We start from the raw sequence: 19649 nt of genomic DNA on the forward strand, positions 1-19649 counted from the left end.
TAAATGATAGTGTGATTATGAGGGATTCTGAGAAACAGATTCAATCTGAAAACATGTCCACAAAAAGCTGCCAATATAGGTCTGGAACCTTACTGGGTTTGAACATCCAATGTAGGTATGTACATAAATCATTATTTCTTTTTTAAAAATGTATGTACAGCCATGTTCAAGCTGGTGGCCTTAAATAGCTTGAAAGGCCTTAGCTTATACCAATCTTTGTTACATATTAAAAGTGGATGGTGAACAGTTCTTCCCTCTGAACAAGATGTCAGGCTCTCACAAGACAATTGCCCAAATCTATCCCCCAAGTCACACCAAGCAGAGTTTAAAAGATTTTCACATCACTTGGTTGGAGATTAAACCCCCAAACCTACTGGGAATCTACTGAACCCCAAAACCTGATCCTTTTGAAGTGTGCATGTGAGCGAATGCTACACTGTGTACTTACATGTATCTGTGTGCACATGTTAAAGTGCGCAGATCAAGGTAAACTGGTTTAATAAAGGCCTTAAGTTAAAACCTGGATGACACTGCAATTGTAAATACACCATACTATTGAAAGGAGAGTCAATGATGAAATGAAATCAAATAGAAAGTTACCAGTGTAACCTTATTTACCCCAGCAAATGATTTACAACCATTTCAATAAGCTTGCCTCAGAGTGTAATTTAGTATCACAATTGCCACAGATTGCTTTTTTGTACATTGATAGAGTGTCTATGCAAACTGTTTTTTGATTACAACACCTAAAAGGTTTTTTTTTTTTTTCTGAGGTGGCGAAGATCTTCCAGGGAGTGTCATCATTCAACAGCCCCCAGGAACCAGCGCGTAAATTACCAATGCTTCATCCTGCACCGACTATGGGAGCGCTACTTAAATGAATGTACTCAAAAGCCAGATCAGTCCTGGGCTGGCTCTGCTCCTATATTAGACACTCGTCACCATTCGCATTGATCTCGTAGACAGTGACAGCTGTAAATACCTGTTGACACAGACCCCCTAATTACAGTCATGCTGTACACTGCCCAGGACAGCATGGTAAACTCCTGACACCTTATATTAATCAAATTATTTAGCTAAAGGAACACAAGCAGAAACACAGCAGAACTTCAGACTTAAGAGATACAAACCCTTCGGGGATGGGGAACACTCAGACCTTAAAAGTGAGATCAAAATACACTAATTTTACTTTTAACTATTTATTGGAGTGATGAAGCATTTATTGGAATGTTTGTTTTTGCAGTTATCAATATTTTCTTAGGTTAATAACCAGTAAACATGCAGTGATGTAAGCAGGATCTCATGAAAATATAATTTCTTTTCAACATCGGCTATCTGAAAGGCGTGGCATGATAATAACCCCATACACAGTGAAATGGCCAATCCATTTCAGGATCTTGTGTCAACTTCTGCTCTTAATTTTTTAATTAGCTCAATAATATCTTAATCTGTGATTTGTGTAAGCACCAGCTACAGCTGCAGAGTGCAAGTGTACCCTAAAGATTTCACAGTGCCGAAATACAGAAGTGAACAAGCATAGTTTATAGACCTGTGACTGTCAGAAATCTAAAACTAAGGTAATTGGTTTGAACCAAAATTAGCATGGAGATCAAACCTCCAGGACCGGAGTTGTGTACCCCTGTCCTGCTGAATTCACTTTTCTTTAAGTACATGTCTGAAGCCATATGCTTGCTGAAAGCCATTTGCTTCATCATTTACTTGGCTATTTTTAATAAGTTTAATTAACTTCCCAATGACTTTTTTAAAACAAGACTTAGGTCAAAGAAAGTCAAAAAAGTTTCTTTTTACATTTTCCCCTTTTCCCCTTCAGTGCCAGTGTGCCTAGTGGAAAAAATAAAAAAACACAAAAGAGGGTGAAGTAATAAAAATGATATATAATATAAATGAATGAAAATTTATCAATGGAGCAATGTTACCTGATTGATATTCAGAAAATAAATGAATATGAACCATGACATGGAGATGAATTATGTGGAGTGCTGTGCGTGCACACCGAGGAGTGCATGTGATACTTCAAATTAGAGCAACCTGAAATCAAATATATATATACACATAAAATCGCTTGTACGGTGAGGCAAGTATTGAGAATTTCGAGAAAAACACTCAAGCAAAACTACAGAGACCTGCTCCAGCCTCACTACCTTCAGAATTGTAGTCCAATCTCAGGTGCATGGTGTATATTATGTCAATGACGTAAGATGGTTCGAAGCTACAGTAAGAGATTAAAAATATTCTCGGTTAATTGTGATTGATATAGGAGGAAGAACTGGTTTATTGAACTATCGAGGACCACATTAACCGACAAATGGCAACTGCTTTTCCTACGCAAAACTGCTATCACAAAGAGATTTGTGGAGATTATGTCATTTCAATCCACTTCACACATATTTAAATCTGTTCATGCATATGTAAACCAGGGGCAAAGACGCTAAAACAGGGTGTAGATTCTGTAAATTAGACCAATTAAGTATTCCCTCTAATTTACTAACACACGTCTTAATTGCGACTCTCTTCTTTGCATGTGGATTTTAAGAATTACTGAAACCAGGCAGTAATTTACTGAGTGCTGACACAGCCTCCCAAACAGAGTGGCAATCGTCAGAGCCAGGAGAAGAAGGAGAGGACAAATGCGAAGCAGAACATAAGCAATGGTAAACTTGCTGTTGGCTTCACATTTTTTTGTGTTTGGATATTTTATGAGCGAGCTACATCCCCTTTTGGTGAAAACAGTGATGCGAACCAATGTGCTGTACTACACAGGGAAACTCCACACAGTAACCAACATTGCGTAAGGGGGAAGCGGTATATGACAATCTGTGTTTGTTCCTGACTTTTTAAGAGTGAAAGGTCTCCAGTGCCACGTATGAGAGGAGGTGCTTGATGGAGCTGTGAGTTTAACCTTGTTAACTAAAGGTGGCTGCAATGAGAAATTGATTTCAGCGACCTGGTGCCATCTGCCTGCCACAGCTGCACGGACTCCCTGAGAGGGGCCGTGCCACACCACAGGTCTGAAAGTGATGGAGGGGGTCTGCCCAACCCCCCAACCCCAAGACACACCACCAGCTCCTCATTCTCCATCACACACGTCTCATTTTTAGCCCGTGTCACTTTAAAGTACGCCCTCCCTCTATTTCTCTCCCTGTTTCTCTCTTGCTCAAATTCAAGTACATATCTTTTTTCAGTTTCTCTCTCTCTTCAGCATGCCCATCTTTACCTCAACATATACTAAGCTCTGCTCTCTATCTCTCTTTCTCACTCTCTCACATACATCTAAAATGTACTATAGATATACACATACTGTATATTTAATTGCTCATAGCATAACAAGACTACAGATTCCATTATAATAATTTCTGAGCTAAACAAAAAATGTATTTGCACTGAAACGCACAATGTATCCATGGATCCTCTACAATATCAAAATTTCCTACAGAGTAAACCCAAAGTAAATCGGGGGGGTGGAGAGTGAGAACAACTCTGAGTAGTAGCACGTGAGCCTTCAAAGAGTGGCACAGGCAATGAGCAGCACTGGGGGGGTCTGACTGTCAGCTTAAAAAAGGTGCTCCATTAGTGATGTGTGCATGTGATGGCTTGAGTCTGAGAACATGTAGTGATGTGTATATATAAAATTGGTTGAATATGATAACATGTGGTTGCATACACACAGTCCCCCAATAAAAATCTTCTGTGGAAAATACTGTGTGTATGCAATTGGTTGAATATGAGAACATGCGCCTGCTGAGGACAACCAATGGCAGCTGCAGCAAATATCCTGACCAAACTCGCTCAGCGCATTTCATGTGCATTGCTCATTTCTGCTCTATGAAGAAGCCCTGCTGAGCACTGTCTGAGAATTAGCATGCTTTTACCGTAACCCGCAGCTCTGTCCGGAAACAATGGCTGTAACTATTTTTCGTCAGTCGAGCCCGCACTCCCCTGCAGACAAACCTGCTTCCAGTGGTAACATGATTGCGGGGTAATATTGGAATGGTCTATCTTCTTCTTCTCCCATTTTATAAAAGAATATCATGGCGTAGAATGTCCGATGGCACAGGCTGCTACATTCTCACCGTTTGAACAGTCTGCTACTCGTAGATGCGCAGAAGAGGCCAGGCCACAGCTTCGATAACAGGACGGGTAACCCACTCACAGATGCAAGGTGAAATAAACTGCATCATGGCCAATGCTTGTGAAAGGGGCTCATCTGTATTCAAATTCCACCCCCTTCCTAAACAAAACACCCACCCAGCCCCACCTGCACAGACTCACACATGCGATATCCCACAGATGTGTCACAAGGTGAGAAATCAAGCCCTATTCAGATTACAATGGTCTATTCATATTCAAAATAACAGGTACAAAACTACTGCCCCCTATCTCTTCCATTAGGATGTAACTGTACTGAGTTTTTCAGGTCAATCAATATAAGAAACCAAACAAAGAAGTCTGGATTCTTTCACTAAGGACTTGCTACAATGCTGATGAGGAATTGTAAGGTCTCCCCTTTTTTTCTCTCTTTCAGCCAAGACATCGATTTACATCATCTTCTTGCATTAATAATGTGTCATGAAACAACAACACACCTTGCCTGAGCTTTTCAGAGATACTCACAATGCAGCATTAGTCACCAGGAGAGGGCTAGCAATTAGTTTCATACGGAGAATGAACCAGGTCTATTCAAGGATGTTGGCAATATGGAAGCACATTCGTTTTTGCCTCCCTTCTCAATCATGAAGCTTTTGTTTGCGGTAAATTAAGAGGAATGCCACCAAAAGTGGACAGGCTTTTCAGTGCCTAAGGTTCATGAAAAGCAGACGTTCTGCCATCGTTGAGGAACCTCCATGCACTTCGTTGGGTACCCTACAGTGTCGTGCCCTGCACATTGTAACGAGTTTTAAGGCTTTTCCCTCCTCAGCCAGCAGTGTGGCCAGTGTATTCACCTCATTTATCCCAATGGGAGTGAACTCAGACCAGTTACAGATCCAAGGTAAAGATTAACGGTTTCCGGCAGAGTAGTATAAAATCATTCCAGTGGTGAGAAACCACTCCAGAGAATACAATGATCTGTGACCATCCGAGGTGCACATTGGGGCTGGGGTTTGAAGGGTGAAGCTGGGCAGGAGTGAGACAGGGGCCTAGCCCTCTGATTAATGGAGTTAAACAGAAAAATACAAAAGTAGATTACACTGGAATCGCTGTGGATTTGAGACTTTTGATTTGAACCTGATGAAGAATCTCAAGCTGTACATATTTCTTATCTTGCTGTAAAACTGAGGCATCAACAAGTCCATGCATTAGATAAATATAGTACCACACTCACACAAACAATTTCACTTAGCAAAATTAGCAAAGAACTAAGCCCATATCCTAGAGGCCCATCTTCCTCAAATGTACAAACACCTACAGTATTTCTGTTATGTACAATGAATATACCTCCATATTCATCCATGGTAAATGGACTGCATTTATATAGCGCTTTTATTCAAAGCGCTTTACAATTGATGCCTCTCATTCACCCAATCACACACACACTAACACACCAACGGTGAAAGGCTGCCATGCAAGGCACCAATCAGCTCATTGGGAGCAATTAGGGGTTTGGTGTCTTGCTCAGAGACACTTCGACACGCCCAGGGCGGGGGATCGAACCGGCAACCCTCCGACTGCCAGACAACCGTTCTACCTGCTGACCTATGTCGCCCCATAGCTCAGGAGGTATATACATTATATGTATGAATGATTCCTACCCATAGCTAGCAAGACTTTGTGACTCACATCTCCCTTTAACTCCCTAGGTTAAATAGTGCATTTTATTGAAACACAAATGATGGTGCAAGAACAAGACAGCTCATATTTACAACAGAATGTAATAACCCCTGGAAAACATCAAGAAATGATGTTCAATTCAATTCAAACTTACATATTTACTTTATAGTGCTTTTTACAGAGACACTGTCCCAATGACGCTTTTTGCAATGGAAATACAAATGCCCAACAACAAAATTTTGTTGTTGGGCAACAAAAAAAAACAAACAAATAAAACAGGCCTGCTACAAGAGGTAGGCCTATTCTTTCTTATGTTGCATAAATTCTTGATGCATCTGCAATTTGCAGAGAAATTACATTGCAAATTACTCGCATAGCCAGACCTATCTCGTTTTAGCACTGGAGAAAGGTATTGTTCTGCTATAGGGGAAAAAAACACTCTGGCTTGTTTGTATTTCTTTAAACCAAACACAATCGTCTTGGGGGGCGCTAAGTCCAGGATGCAGCGACGACGCCCTTGCAAAATAGTGTCGGGGGGGAACTTGTTTTGGTATCCCGCTAAGAAGGTGGCAGTATACGCCTAATTGTGGCTGTGACCCTCCATTTAAACTCAGAGAAAAAGAAGAACTTGTTTTGGCGGAGCATTTACACGTGGGGAGGCGAGCCCTGGCATTAAAATGTCTAAATCCCCGCAAAAGAAAACGCCACATAAAACAGTAAAAGACTATGTCGTCTATGTGATACGACTTTTACTGATTAAAAAAAAACAAACATAACTAGATCATCGGTGCCCTAGAGGTGAAGCCTGCCTATACTTTAGCCCTGGAGGAGCTCACTGGACTCGTTAAAACCACAGACGATTTAACAGCTGTATGTAGCTCTTGCAGAACGTTATTAAACCGATACCACAGAAGCTCGTGTGAAGTGGAACGGATCAGTACATTGGTCAAGTCAATGTCACTGTCGCATGCCACTGCCAGAGTTAAAAGATGTGCCAAATAAACTCTGACTGACGATGGCCGTGTCAGAAAACGAATCAACATCGGGCATGAGAGTCTTGCAAGAAGGAGTCTGGGCTTTTCCGAGGTGCGTTCACAAGTTGTTGTGGTCCTGCAACTGTAGTAAAATCATATTCGATACATAGATAGGCTAAATGTAAGACTCATATAGTCCTGTCATTGATGATTAAACAAAGGTTTATGACTAGTTATACAGAAGTTTTTTCTATGACAACTTGCCTATATAGCTACATTTAACACCAATTGCCATTCATGTTTCTGCCTGGAAAACAAAGCTATGCTGTCCAGAGATGTATTAAGGTGGCTGTCTCAATTTAACCTACATGTAGAGATCTGAGGAGCAGCTAACCATAGTCTCAATAAAAACCATAATTATTCTCAAATTGCTACTAGACCATCTCAGTTCAAAATAAAATGATATGGAAATTGTTATCAGCAGTCAAGGCCAAGTTAAAATGTGTTACTATTTCTTGTCTTTCATCTTCTCTATTGTAGTCTGCTGTCTGTAGTCTGAAACTTAGGCCTCAGCCACAGCCTCAGTCCCAGCATCTACCTCAGCCAACTGCCCTGCCGTCTGATGATGGAGCAGTGAGGAAGAAACTTGTCACCATAGCCCCAGAACTGCATTCACAGCCAGTTCAGGTTTGTTAACTTCACTTTAAAGGAACAGTTCACTTTAAAATGAACATTCTGTCATGACCTACTCACCCCCATGTCAGTTGAAACTCTATTGAGGTTTGTGTAACACACAGCAAGTTAGTGAGCAAAACTCCATCTCAGCCTTCTCCCAGACAAGTTGAAGCCAATGGATCTTGTTTCTTTAGAGTTCTGAAAAGGGCATAAATGAGTTAGCTCTCACTAACTTGCTGTATGTTACGTGGACACAAACCTCAAAGGAGCTTTGACGCATATGGGGGTGAGTAAATGATGACAGAACTGTCAATATAAATTGAACTGTTCCTTTAATTGTGAAATTTAAGTTGGTACATGGAAATCATAAGTCTACTCAAGTCCCATCCTACAGTTCATTGTGATTACACATGTTGGGAAAAATAAATTATAATCAAGAGAAGCATCTATGGGTAGCGCTGGTATTTTTATTTTACAATAAGAACTTTACAAACAGCTCTTCCGCTCAGTAGAAAAGATCTACCTCAGACCTGTCTGTCTCCTCAATCTATAGATCAGGTTGGTAAAGGCTTTGAGTGTTTGTATACCCCAGGCTAACACCTTATTCATTAAAGCTGTGTCACAGTATTACATGCCAAACTTTTAAAATTGAAATGGTCAGATTTGTTTTTATTTCACAACTTTGTTGTAGTAGTGTTTTTCCAGTCACTACATCCCATCCTTTTCCTTTTGCACTAATTAATCTTCAATTAAAACAGTCTCATTTTCCTCTCTATCTCCAGATCACTTCAGTTAGATTTCCAGTCCAGATCACGATCGATAACTTGGATCACAGTGTAACCCCTCATACCATGACAATGACCCACCAAAAAAAAATGTATTATTGGATGATAATGGCTGGTAATAAAGAGAGAGTCAGTGCCACTCATCTCTCCGGAGACAACAGAAGATTTGTACTGGAGGTCCCACTTACAGACATATTGCCAAATCAGAATGATAAAGTCCATCTCAGACAGGAATTTGCTGAATTGATAGGAAGAGTGTTGGTGTCCCACCTTCCATGCCTCAGCCCATTCAAAGACGACCATCAGTGGCACATACCACATGTTTACTGATCTGAAATGGCCAAACAAACAGATATAACCCACCTTGGACTATTTGATGCAGATGAAAAGAATACAGCAGATATGATAAACATCCTAGGTTACACACATGACAGATATGTCCCTTATGTACCTGCTGAGGTAGACGGAGAAACAGTGATGAAGCCAGCTGTAAATATCATCATTGCTGGAGATCAGCATAACCAAGCAAAATGCTGATAGTGCCCTTCGCTCAATAGAGAATGCAAACACTGAACATGGTCGACAAAGTGGCATTGTCACCGCCATCGCAGATTTTCATTGCGGTATGAATTTCACAGATCGTATGCTTAAAGAATATTATAAGACCACATCCAGTGCTGACATGGGGACACTGCACCAACTGCGGAAGCTGATTAATAGAAGAAACGTCTCTACAACTGCTCTGGGAGACAAATACAGAACAAGCAACACATTCATTCAAGATGTAACCAATGCTTCCATCATAGCTGCTGCTATGCACTACTATTATCACTACCAAGGGGGACACTCCCAAAACTATGGCACTTTCACGCCATGTCTCTGTGTTTACCCTCGCTAGCTCACTGCAGACGATAGGCCATGCTTGGTATATGAAACTTTTTCCATAACCGGTGGGCAAACATGCAAAAACGTCCCTGTTAGACAGTAAATGTTCTAAACATATTCTTTGTATATCTACAACCATTCACCGAAAGAACCAAGTAGGCCTGCCTTATTGCACAATCCAAATCTTCGTCAAAACTTGCCATTTTCAGTGCTAGCTCGGAGGTTGTTGTTGATTCACGTAGCGACGGGGGCTTTGAAAACAGTAACACGCAGATAGCGGAAGGGGAGGAGAATTCCGACTGAAATAGTCGGCCAATGGCAGACTTATACCCACAGTCTATATCCTGTGAGTCAGACTATAAATTAATTGACTGAAGATGTACACTCAACAGTTCAACTCAATTCTGTGTTTTCAATGCACATTTCACTTTCTGGAGTCAAAGGGAAAATTGCATTACTTAAAAAAGATTCTATAGGTACAATTTAATGTAATTTCAAATAAAACATTATGCTTTGGCTGGGCAGCCTGCCAGCTGTATTTATCAGTTGCTCTCAGGTGTGTAATTACTGCCACATTCCTTGTGAAGATAAAACACAGTACGCATGCTGAATTTACCCTATCATACGTGTCTCCAAATGCACCTTGTCAAGGCTGGCAGCTGCTTCCCAACATGCCTGCTCCTTTCCTTCACAAAAAATACTTAGAATTACCCTCCTTCCAAAAGTAATTATACTTCATATATTGTATGCTCTGGGAGACAATTTGAATACTTGACAGATTCTACAGTCCACCTGTGACCTTTACCTATAACCTCAGGGCAGTTGCATTCAGGGTCACTGCAAGCTGTCTTAGGCCAAATGTACACTACACAACTTTTTAAGGTTTGACATCAGAGGACATCTCACATTTATCAACCATGATTCCAGTCTTGCACACACAATGTGAGGTCACAACGATGAGGGTAGTTGCAGTGCATGCAAAATATGTTTTGTAGCACCAAAAAGTGTCTCCATATTTCATGGGGATTTATCAACCCTTACACCTTATATTACTTATCTTATTTGCCCAGGAAATAGCATACCATCTATATTAACTCATACCATACTTGCTTGCTTGATACTGCTTTGTTTGTAGTGTAGTGTACTCTGCAACATGTAGCAATTGCACATCAGTTAAGGTAGTTATATTCACAATTTATCTCAATTTAAGAAGAGTGGAATACAATCTCCATCTTCCACTGGAGACAGAAGACAGAATACTTTGTGCACACTCCCTGTTCAAACTCCTAAGTACTCTGCCTTACCTGGGGGGGTGGGGGGGGTCATCGATCTCTCGCTCGCCAACAACAGAGAATGCCGCCATATTGATGAAAAGATCTAATTTCCCACTTGAAAAGCATGCAGATGTGAGTTTCATTAGTCAATATAGTTGATTAATAGTAAAATATAATATTATTGTATGATTTACAGAAATGCATTATTTAGCCATTTGGGAAAGATTTGGAGATAGCAAGGGATACCAGGGTACACTGCTTATAGTTTTCTTCATAGGACTTTAGTAGTTCTGCATATCAGCCTCATTTTGCACACATGCAGTCAAGGAGTTTCTAAATTAGAACTTCATTTTTGTTTTCTTGCCTAGATTTTTTTGTATTTCTGGCATGTTTTATCTACTGAAATCATGAATATATTCTAATCTAAGTATTAGTTAGTACTGTAAATGATACAACTGTCTTGCTTCATTCAAGCCATTTTCCATGTCTCTGTGATGCTCACATTTGGAGTTATAAAGCCTTAAACAGAACACCCCCTAAATGGGCAAGGATTCCCAGGTTTCTGCACAATTGGGTTATGTTTATTTTTTTGGGATGGGCATGGCTAATGATATTACAAAATTGAGTCCAGCTGTAATTGTAAGCAACATTTTTTGTAGTTCATGAAGCCTGATTGCTACATAATATTTCCACACAGTATTTAACTGGACATGCTAACACAGAAGCTGGACTGGCTTCCTGAGGGGAGCTGAAATGATCATCACTGAGGTGCATGATATGGTCTGAACTATACCTACATTACACTTATATTACATAAATGTATCTCTGCTGCAGACATGCAAGCAGTGAAAGATACAATGATAGGGCCATTTTTGTATGCATGCCTGTCAAACAGTATCTACAATGAATGTGTGTGTGTGTGTGTGCCCGCACGCATACGTGTTTGTCAGCTCTGTATGACGGAAACTCTTGTACTTCACTCTGTAAAAGCGTCAAGGGCAAATTTGATGACATACAGCATCTCTGCACTGTGAATGCACCCACTGTTGATTTTCGACAGAGCTCTGTGATGTCACTCCCCGCCAGGCCCTGTGAAGAGACACCGGGCCATGACCGCAGCCCCGCGTGAGGTCCACCGAACACCTTCCCCTGTACTCGGTTCAAAGACTTCCCACTACATACGCATTGCCTTCTATCTTCCTCTTTCTCATCTCCTTATTCTCCACACATAGACTGAAATGTGTTGAGGAACAGTTTGAAGCAAGTTATTACAAAAATGTTAATATGCAGACAGGGTTATTTTATGAAGACAATTTCAACTGCAAAGACAAAAAAATGACTGCACATAAATTATCAGAACTTGATGTCTGGGAGGCAGTTCTATCATGATGATTATCTTTCGATAAAAGCAACATCAGTATAAAGATGCTGCGCTACTTATTCAGAATGTACAGAACAACGTGACAGTTTTGACACTAATCACTTGAGGATCACTTTTTTTGCTAATTGGTTTTAATTAGCCGTGCAATTATTTTAAGACAGATGTGAATTTAATTAGCACATATTCCCTGCACTGGCAGCAATATACCATCAAACACACACTTTTTATATCCAAAGATGTGACTCCAAAGACTACTGAAATGATCAAGATTATAAGTATTCAGATATGATCGTGCCATTGTCCCATGTTTCCTGAAAATGTTATATATTATTCTGTTGGTGGGATAGTGACACCAGTGCCTGGATTTACAGTGCCAAGAGCTGGCGGTACTGTAAATAAGAAACACAAATATAACATTATTACAAAAAACCCTTAAAGAGTCTGTACTTTTGAACTCAATTTCTTCTGTTTCAGCATCAAAATAGGAATTATCTATTTATTTTATTGTTTGAAAGGAGCAGCAATCGATTAGTCACATTACCCTACCCGTAATTTTGCTTTTACATCTTTAACCTTTCAGCTATGTGTCTCCCTACCTCACTCTCTGTATTTTTTGTCAATCATTTTTTGTTTTAGGAACAGAAATGAAAAAAAGAACTTAATGATTATTTGATATTATATAATAATAAATGAACAGTTTTTTAATGAATTAAAGTACACTGTTATATTGTCATTCATTTGTAACAATATGTAACAACATGTACTGAATTATTCTGAATGTCCGATAGAGCTACGGACATTAAGCTGTGAGTGTGGTTGTCCGCAAAGTTTTATAAAGAACAGACATGTTTTCAAGTTTCTCTTCGGTATAAAAACAACACACCCCATCCAGTTTTTTCTGGTGTCAGCTACAATGTTGCAGAAAGTTGTGTCCCAAACCACATACTTCCATGCTCCGAGTGCACATATTGAGCACGCCTTCATCTTGGAGTGTGAGTCCAAACTTAAGTACGGTAGTGCGGCGCACGGATAAAGTACGCGGATGCGCACTTCGTTCGTTCAAAATCTGAAGTGTGCATCTATGCATGCTTCAACAGCAAAACATCCTATTATTCCTTTCGAGAAAACTGTCAAGAACAACATAATGGCAGATGACAGCAGTGAGCTCCCTTGTGGTTTATTCACAGCACAAGGTTTCGACCCAAGAGGTCTTCGCCAGGCATACAATCACAAGAAGGAAGTGGGGAGTATATATAGACACAGACAGATAGAAGAGATACAGACGGTCTATATATTGCCATTGAGAAAGCAGACAGACTGCACAGAGGAGGTGATCATGAGAGTTTTTCTTCAGCGTGAAACATATTGGATCTATGCCAATGGGTCTCAATGAGGATTTTGACATTAAGCCTTTGTTTTGAATTTTTGGTTTATTTCTAGTTCGTCCCCCTCGAATGTTCGGGCCATATTTCTTCACATTGGTAACGATGTGTTTCTTCCTCCATTTAATCGACAATTCATACATTTATGTCCAAACACTTGCATCACACCTCCATACAGTAATACACCGTTTATGTGTTTTTGTTTACATTTATTCTTTTCTTCTTTGAACAAAGACCTTTATTAAGGCCCAAATACTATTAAGTTCAGTGTGCTTACAGTGTTAAAGTATATATATATATATATATATATATATATATATATATATATATATATATATATATATGTGTGTGTGTGTGTGTGTGCCTCTCCATCTGTCTGTGTCTATATATACACTGTACTTCTCACTTCCTTCATGTGATTATATGCCTGATGAAGACCTCCTAAGTCGAAAAGTAATAATAGTAATGCAATTAGTTTTATGTCAATGTATTTATTTTATGTATGTGATTTCTCCTCGCAACATCACAGTACATAATACAGGTTATGCATTCTAGTTAATTTGTTAATCTCCATGCTTCCGCTTGTGAACTCCGCACATGTGCTAAAAAAGTGAAACAAGAGTTGGACAGCTGGCCTGTAGCAGCATCCAATGGCCAGACCACAGACTGGGTGGAAAAAATCCTGTCATCCTGTAGTTTTATCCAATTGCCTGCCGCTCCAAGACCGAGCTTGAGCAGCAGGGCAGCTAACAGTACTCACTAACAGTGTCCTGCTTCCTGTACCTCGTGTCCCTAGGGGGCAGGCAGACCACTCAGCCTGCAAGCATGCATCCACAGACCCTCGGACCTTCCAGTAGTATCCCAGAGCCTCGCAGATACCAGCCTCTCAAGACAAAAGACCTTTTGACTGTGATGCTATGTGGCCTTTTTTGAGGTCAAGTAACAGTGCTAAAAGCAGAGTTTGAGTGTGAAATGTGGTACTCATGTGGTGGAGTGTAGTTTCATTTTCAAGCTTTATGAAGAAATGCATATTTTCCAATGTTTATTACATATTTATTGTTCAATATTTATTACAGTGCCCTCCAAAAGTATTCACACTCTTGATAAAGATGGAAAAATACTACAATACATAACAAAAGAACAAGTATTAAGCTATATTTTAACTCTAACATACAGAACATGTTCTACTTTAATGATTTAGTGAAATCAACCAAAACCATGCTTTTCTCAAATTACACATTTCCCAAAAATAAAATAAATAAATAACACATATTCACACCAGTTTCTTCACTTTATGCACCTTCTTTTTGCAAGGATAACAATACTGATTCATCTTCTATGGGGATTTTAGGGATGAATATGGGTGAATATATTTGGGTGCTTGGACTGTTACATCAAACAGAATCTTTCAAGACACTTCAGATCCTTTAGTCTGTGCTTGTGGACTACCACCATCTTCAAAACACAAATTTTGGAGACGGAGACTGCAAAATATTAATTTTATGGTAATTTTTTTTTGTTGTTGATTTTGAAGTATGCTTGGAATCATTGTCTTATGGAAAGATCCATCTGCGGCCAAGTTTAAGCTTCCAGGCAAAGAACACCAGGTTTTTGGCTAAAATTAATCATTATTCATTCATGATACCACTTGCGATTCCAATGACCTTAAAAAGAGCCGCAGGACCAGTAGATGCAAAACAACCCCATAACATCAAAGATCCACCACCATATTTCACAGTGGGTCTTCAACATAAGTATCCTTCTTCTGATGCCAAATGCACCACTGGTTTGAGTTATAAAAAGCCTAATTTAAGTACATCTGTCCATAACACACGGCTCTGATGGAAGTGGAATTTAGCTAATTCCAGATGGTTATTTCGTTGATTGCCCTAAATAGCTAAATAGAGGCTTTTTTCCACAAACCCTCCCAAAAAAAACTATTGGCATGACAGTGGCTTCTGATGACAGATTTGGAGACTTTGGGTCGATCTCCAATTTATATGTTTCTTTGCCTCTCAAGCCATCTGTCAAGTGAGCACTTGTGAGCAATTGTATTTGAGCAATTGAATTAGTGTAATTGTATTATACTATTATATATAGTGAGCACCATAATGTTTGGGACAGACATTTTTTATTGATTTGGCTCTCTACTCCACAATTTTAGATTTGCAAGCAAACCATTTGCATGTGGTTAAAGTTCTTCAATCTCCCAAACAAGTGCATTTGTATGCATCTGGGTTTCACCATATAGAAATTACTGTATTATCTTTATAAATAGTTCCCCCCCCCCATTTCCCCACCATAATGTTTGGGATACTATGTATACTATATATAACTGACTACTAAAATGAAAAAGGTCTATGAAAGTCACTGTTACAAACCTTGAGGATACTGTTTTGTCACTGCTACAGCACAATCTGAAATAATTTTAGAAACCTATTGTAGAAGAAATGAAATTGCTTCCACATCTCAGAAATCTGGAAATGTGCTGATATTGAAATTAAAATACTTAGGGAATCCATATTAACGCTTTCCTTTTTTGTCATGTAATTATTTTCTGCTGGCAGGCTTTGATAGTGTTAGCCAAGCGGGAGCAAGATACGGCTCGAAGAGAAAATGAGCCAATGGCAAAAAGCCCATAAAATCCATTCCAGGATGTATGGCACAATCACATGGCATGCCTGCTATAATAATACCATGCATATGGCAATGTGCTGGGTAACATTACAGTATAACAAGAAATACAGAGTCCCTGCTTAACTGGACCAGACACTGGACTAGTTTGAATCTCATGTGATTTCCTTGTATAAATAAAGATTGGAATGCTCAAAATTACATTTTGTTGTGGCATCACATTATTACGGTGACCCAGAGGTGCAATCCTTATTTCTAAAATGAAATTCTTGTTTCTAAAAACAAATCCTTGTTTCTAAAAATAAATCCTTATTTCACAAACCCCTGAATGTCACAGCGATCATGAGGCAGAGCTGTTCACCCTGTCATCCTTTTTTATTCTTTTATTCTATAACCTGTGCAAACACAGACAGACAGACATGAGAAAAAAATGAGACCCATGGAACTGACTGGCATACTTGATAATGAAATTTGTTTCAAGGCAGCAATCACATTTTGTTAAAATGTTGTTCATTACTGGAAAATGGTAAGAACACGCATAGAGAGAAAGCCATGTTACCTTATTACCCCCCAGGCTGGGAAGGCTTTCATTTTTATCATCTATTCTGTTCATTTTAATGAACACCTAATGATTCTTTTTTCCCTTTAACCCAATATCTCCTTATATTATGTCTGTCTGTCTGTTACATGTCCTCTCTCACACATTGTGCATTGCTGATTTTCAGTAAGAAATTGCCCCAAAGGGATAAATAAAATAAGTAGTTTTGTATTGTAAATCTTTTGGTCATACACCAGACACATCAACATGCTCAGAGAGAGAGAGAGAGAGAAAGACAGAATGGATATTCCACTGGTATAAGTCCAAGGCTGCCCAAACTTGTTTTATTGTCACAGGTTCTCACTGCATTCACACATCTATTTTGTATTCAACATGTCTGTCAGGCAGACGGCGGGTTTCTGAAAATGACTTGCTATGGCTCTTGGTCCCTAGCCAAGCCACACCCAGAATAGTGAAATCTACAACAAAATAATTATTTGCAGAATTGCATTTCGTGAAGAATATTTTTGCTTACAGGATCAGCAGTTAGTCATTCACCTGGCAGTGGCCACACTTTCTGACTTCATCTCCAGAAGTATGCTACTGTGGACCATAGCTCAGATATGTTTCCCTGAAAGCCTTGAGATTCTGTGCAAAATCTAGTGTTGTCATTGGATTTTATGTGAAATAATGGCAAAGAGGAAAGCTTCTGTGATACCCCAGCTAGCTCACAATGTTAACAATGCTCCTGTAATATTGTATCAACAGCAACCCGAGCCTATGATGACCTTGCTTGGAAGCCAGCAGGGACAGGTGTTGATGTGTGAAACTGTCAGTCTTTAGACAACCACTCACATGGTCACGGGCAAATGAGAGTAGCTGTGCAAACAAAGGGGACGATACGAAGGCTGACTGGGCACGCTGCCTGCTGAGATCAGAAACCAGCATATCTCATCAATGTGTTTCCACTAGCGCACACACACGCACGCACGCGCACACACCACCACCACCACCACCACCACCAGACATTCGACTCATCTCCAAAAATACCACCAGACATTAGATCTGCAAAGACAAACTATTTTGGTCACTGGCCCAGATTTGCGGATGTGTTATTAATCAGCTAGTCAATCAGAGACAGCAAACCTTACAGTCTGATCAATTTTTCTTTTTCAGAAATGCAGGATAACTTCAGTATATTCTGAGACACTTTCATCGGCTCACATTTAGAGCATAGCCTCCCGTTTCTCACTTCCTGACAGTTCATCCACCCTTAGCTGGGTTTGCACTAAAGACGACGAACGTAAGAACCTTGCCAAGTCAGTTTGATTTGCCAAGATCATGGCCGATCGCTTCCATTTTGCTCATTAAAATGACCAAAACTTTGGATTTGGTGATCTGTCTTTTATGATCATTCATTGAACTTCAAGTGAAGTATTTGAACGCAAAGAGAGTATATGTAGCATACACCTGTCAGTTTGCAGAAACTATTGGGGAAATTGCATCAGGAAACACCTGAGCCTTTTGTGACCACTGAGCAACAGAGGGAAGTGTTTCACAGTTTTTTCACCAGGGTTTGACAGGAATGAGTGGTGAAGTCGAAGCAAGTCAATACCACGGTCTAATGGTTAGGATAATGGTTGTATTTTTCTGTAACTTCTTTCTGTTGTGTTAAACTTTAAAGTGGTATATACCTGAAACATATTTGTTTATACAAGCCAAGTCACATTTACTTAATATTCCAGCCATTTTGATCCTATAGATTACTCAGTCATTACACATTGTCTGTTTAGGTTCCTGGATTTAAATTTAAAAATTTTACAAGTGACAATTTTTGAGTGACAATAGAGCACCTCAACATTCAATTGATTCATGTTCTCAGCAACAATGTTCTAAATTGAACACTGACTACCAGCATAACAGTTTGCCATTGAGTGTTGGCTATTGATCAGTCAACATCCACAACTTAATGTTCTGGATGAACATGATTTAATAACATATATTAAATGGCTCAAATATACTTTAACTAAAATATATGCGTACATAATAGGGACAGGGAATGGGACCACCAAGGCCCACTCACCCACCCACTCATCACAGTTGGTTGATGTAAGAAAAGTCATAAACTAGTTCTTACACAAATGATTCATATAAACATTGCCCCATATGTGCTGAGGCCTAAGACATAGCCAAGACAGTGATAGATGCAGTCTGGTTTATATGGCTGGCAGCTTACTGAGGTGGGATACAGGTGATTTTGCTGCTGGGGTGGGGAGGACTTAAGTGATGCAAGGTTCCTTAGGTAAGCGCTGCATCAGTGACCCCTGGCTAATCGCCAGGCACAGTTTGTGTCATTGACAAAGGATGCGTTTAAGCTGCAGTGCTTTCTGCTGTTCTTTCTTTGTGCAGATGGCACAAATGTGATGTGAGACCATAGCATAGAATGGGGTTAAGAATATTTTTCTCATTTCATTTTCAGAATTAAATGATGAAATGACAAAATGAAAAAAATAAAATAAAACAAATACCATTTGTGCATGGCAAAGTAAACACATACACCGTTATAGGTACACACTTTGGGACAGGTGATAAAACAGCATTTTCTAAGTCAATGCGCAGAAATTTACCAGCTTACAAGCTGCTGTCAACCATGCTAAAAGCTGCTGTCAACGACGCTTCCCTCCTCTGTCGTGGGAACAGTGAACAGAATATATAAAAATAAACGGACGTATAATTCAGCACAAAAACCTCGAAATACACTGAAGCTGAATATGAACAGTGTGAAGGAGAGGGGTCAAAAAGCAGTTGCTCTTTATAACAATGCCTGAGTTTTCAGTTGGCCCTGTTCTGGCCTGGAGAGGGGAGTTAGTTGATTTAGCACGCAGCTTATTTAGTTACTAAAAAAGCCTACAAGGTACTATGTTCATTACTACTTCTGCTGCAAGCCACTTAATTAATGCTGGGCCTCTCACCCTCTACCATGGGAAATCAGTGCAGTGAGGGCCGTTAGGAGCTGTTTAGCGGTTGCTCACTCAAGAGTAATGAATGAACGCCCTATTAGAGAATCGGCTACTACTTTTCACTTTCCCCTTTCGGAAAAGAAGACATACATCAGACCATCCCTTGGAAATCAGTGCTGGAGGGAATGGTCATTCTTTAGCCTATATATTGAGGGTTATAAAATTACCAGGTGTCCTTGTAGAAGGAAATCTGCTCTACCCATATTGGTGTGTTAATGCAGCAATGCAAGTGCTGCATGTATCAAATCAATAAAACAGTGTGGCACAAACTAGAAAATTCAATACAGTACGTTGTATAAATATTGAATTTCCAG

The 19649-nt window shown here is 39.7% G+C and overlaps 1 protein-coding gene across 3 annotated transcripts in view; it reads right to left on the reverse strand.

Annotated features, from left to right (window-relative positions):
- The window catches only part of LOC135234189 (cadherin-4-like), a 546833-nt gene that overhangs the window by 410622 nt on the left and 116562 nt on the right, over positions 1 to 19649 (reverse strand). The window contains exon 1 of one of the 3 annotated variants that reach the window (XM_064298520.1): positions 9723 to 9789. The exons of the other annotated variants lie outside the window; for them this stretch is intronic. The gene's annotated coding sequence lies outside the window, so the exon portion shown is untranslated. Of the gene's footprint in view, positions 1 to 9722; positions 9790 to 19649 lie in introns of those variants that run through there. 3 annotated transcript variants of the gene reach the window in all.

The sequence above is a fragment of the Anguilla rostrata genome, chromosome 11, assembly GCF_018555375.3.
Source record: "Anguilla rostrata isolate EN2019 chromosome 11, ASM1855537v3, whole genome shotgun sequence".
NCBI classification, from domain to species: domain Eukaryota; kingdom Metazoa; phylum Chordata; class Actinopteri; order Anguilliformes; family Anguillidae; genus Anguilla; species Anguilla rostrata.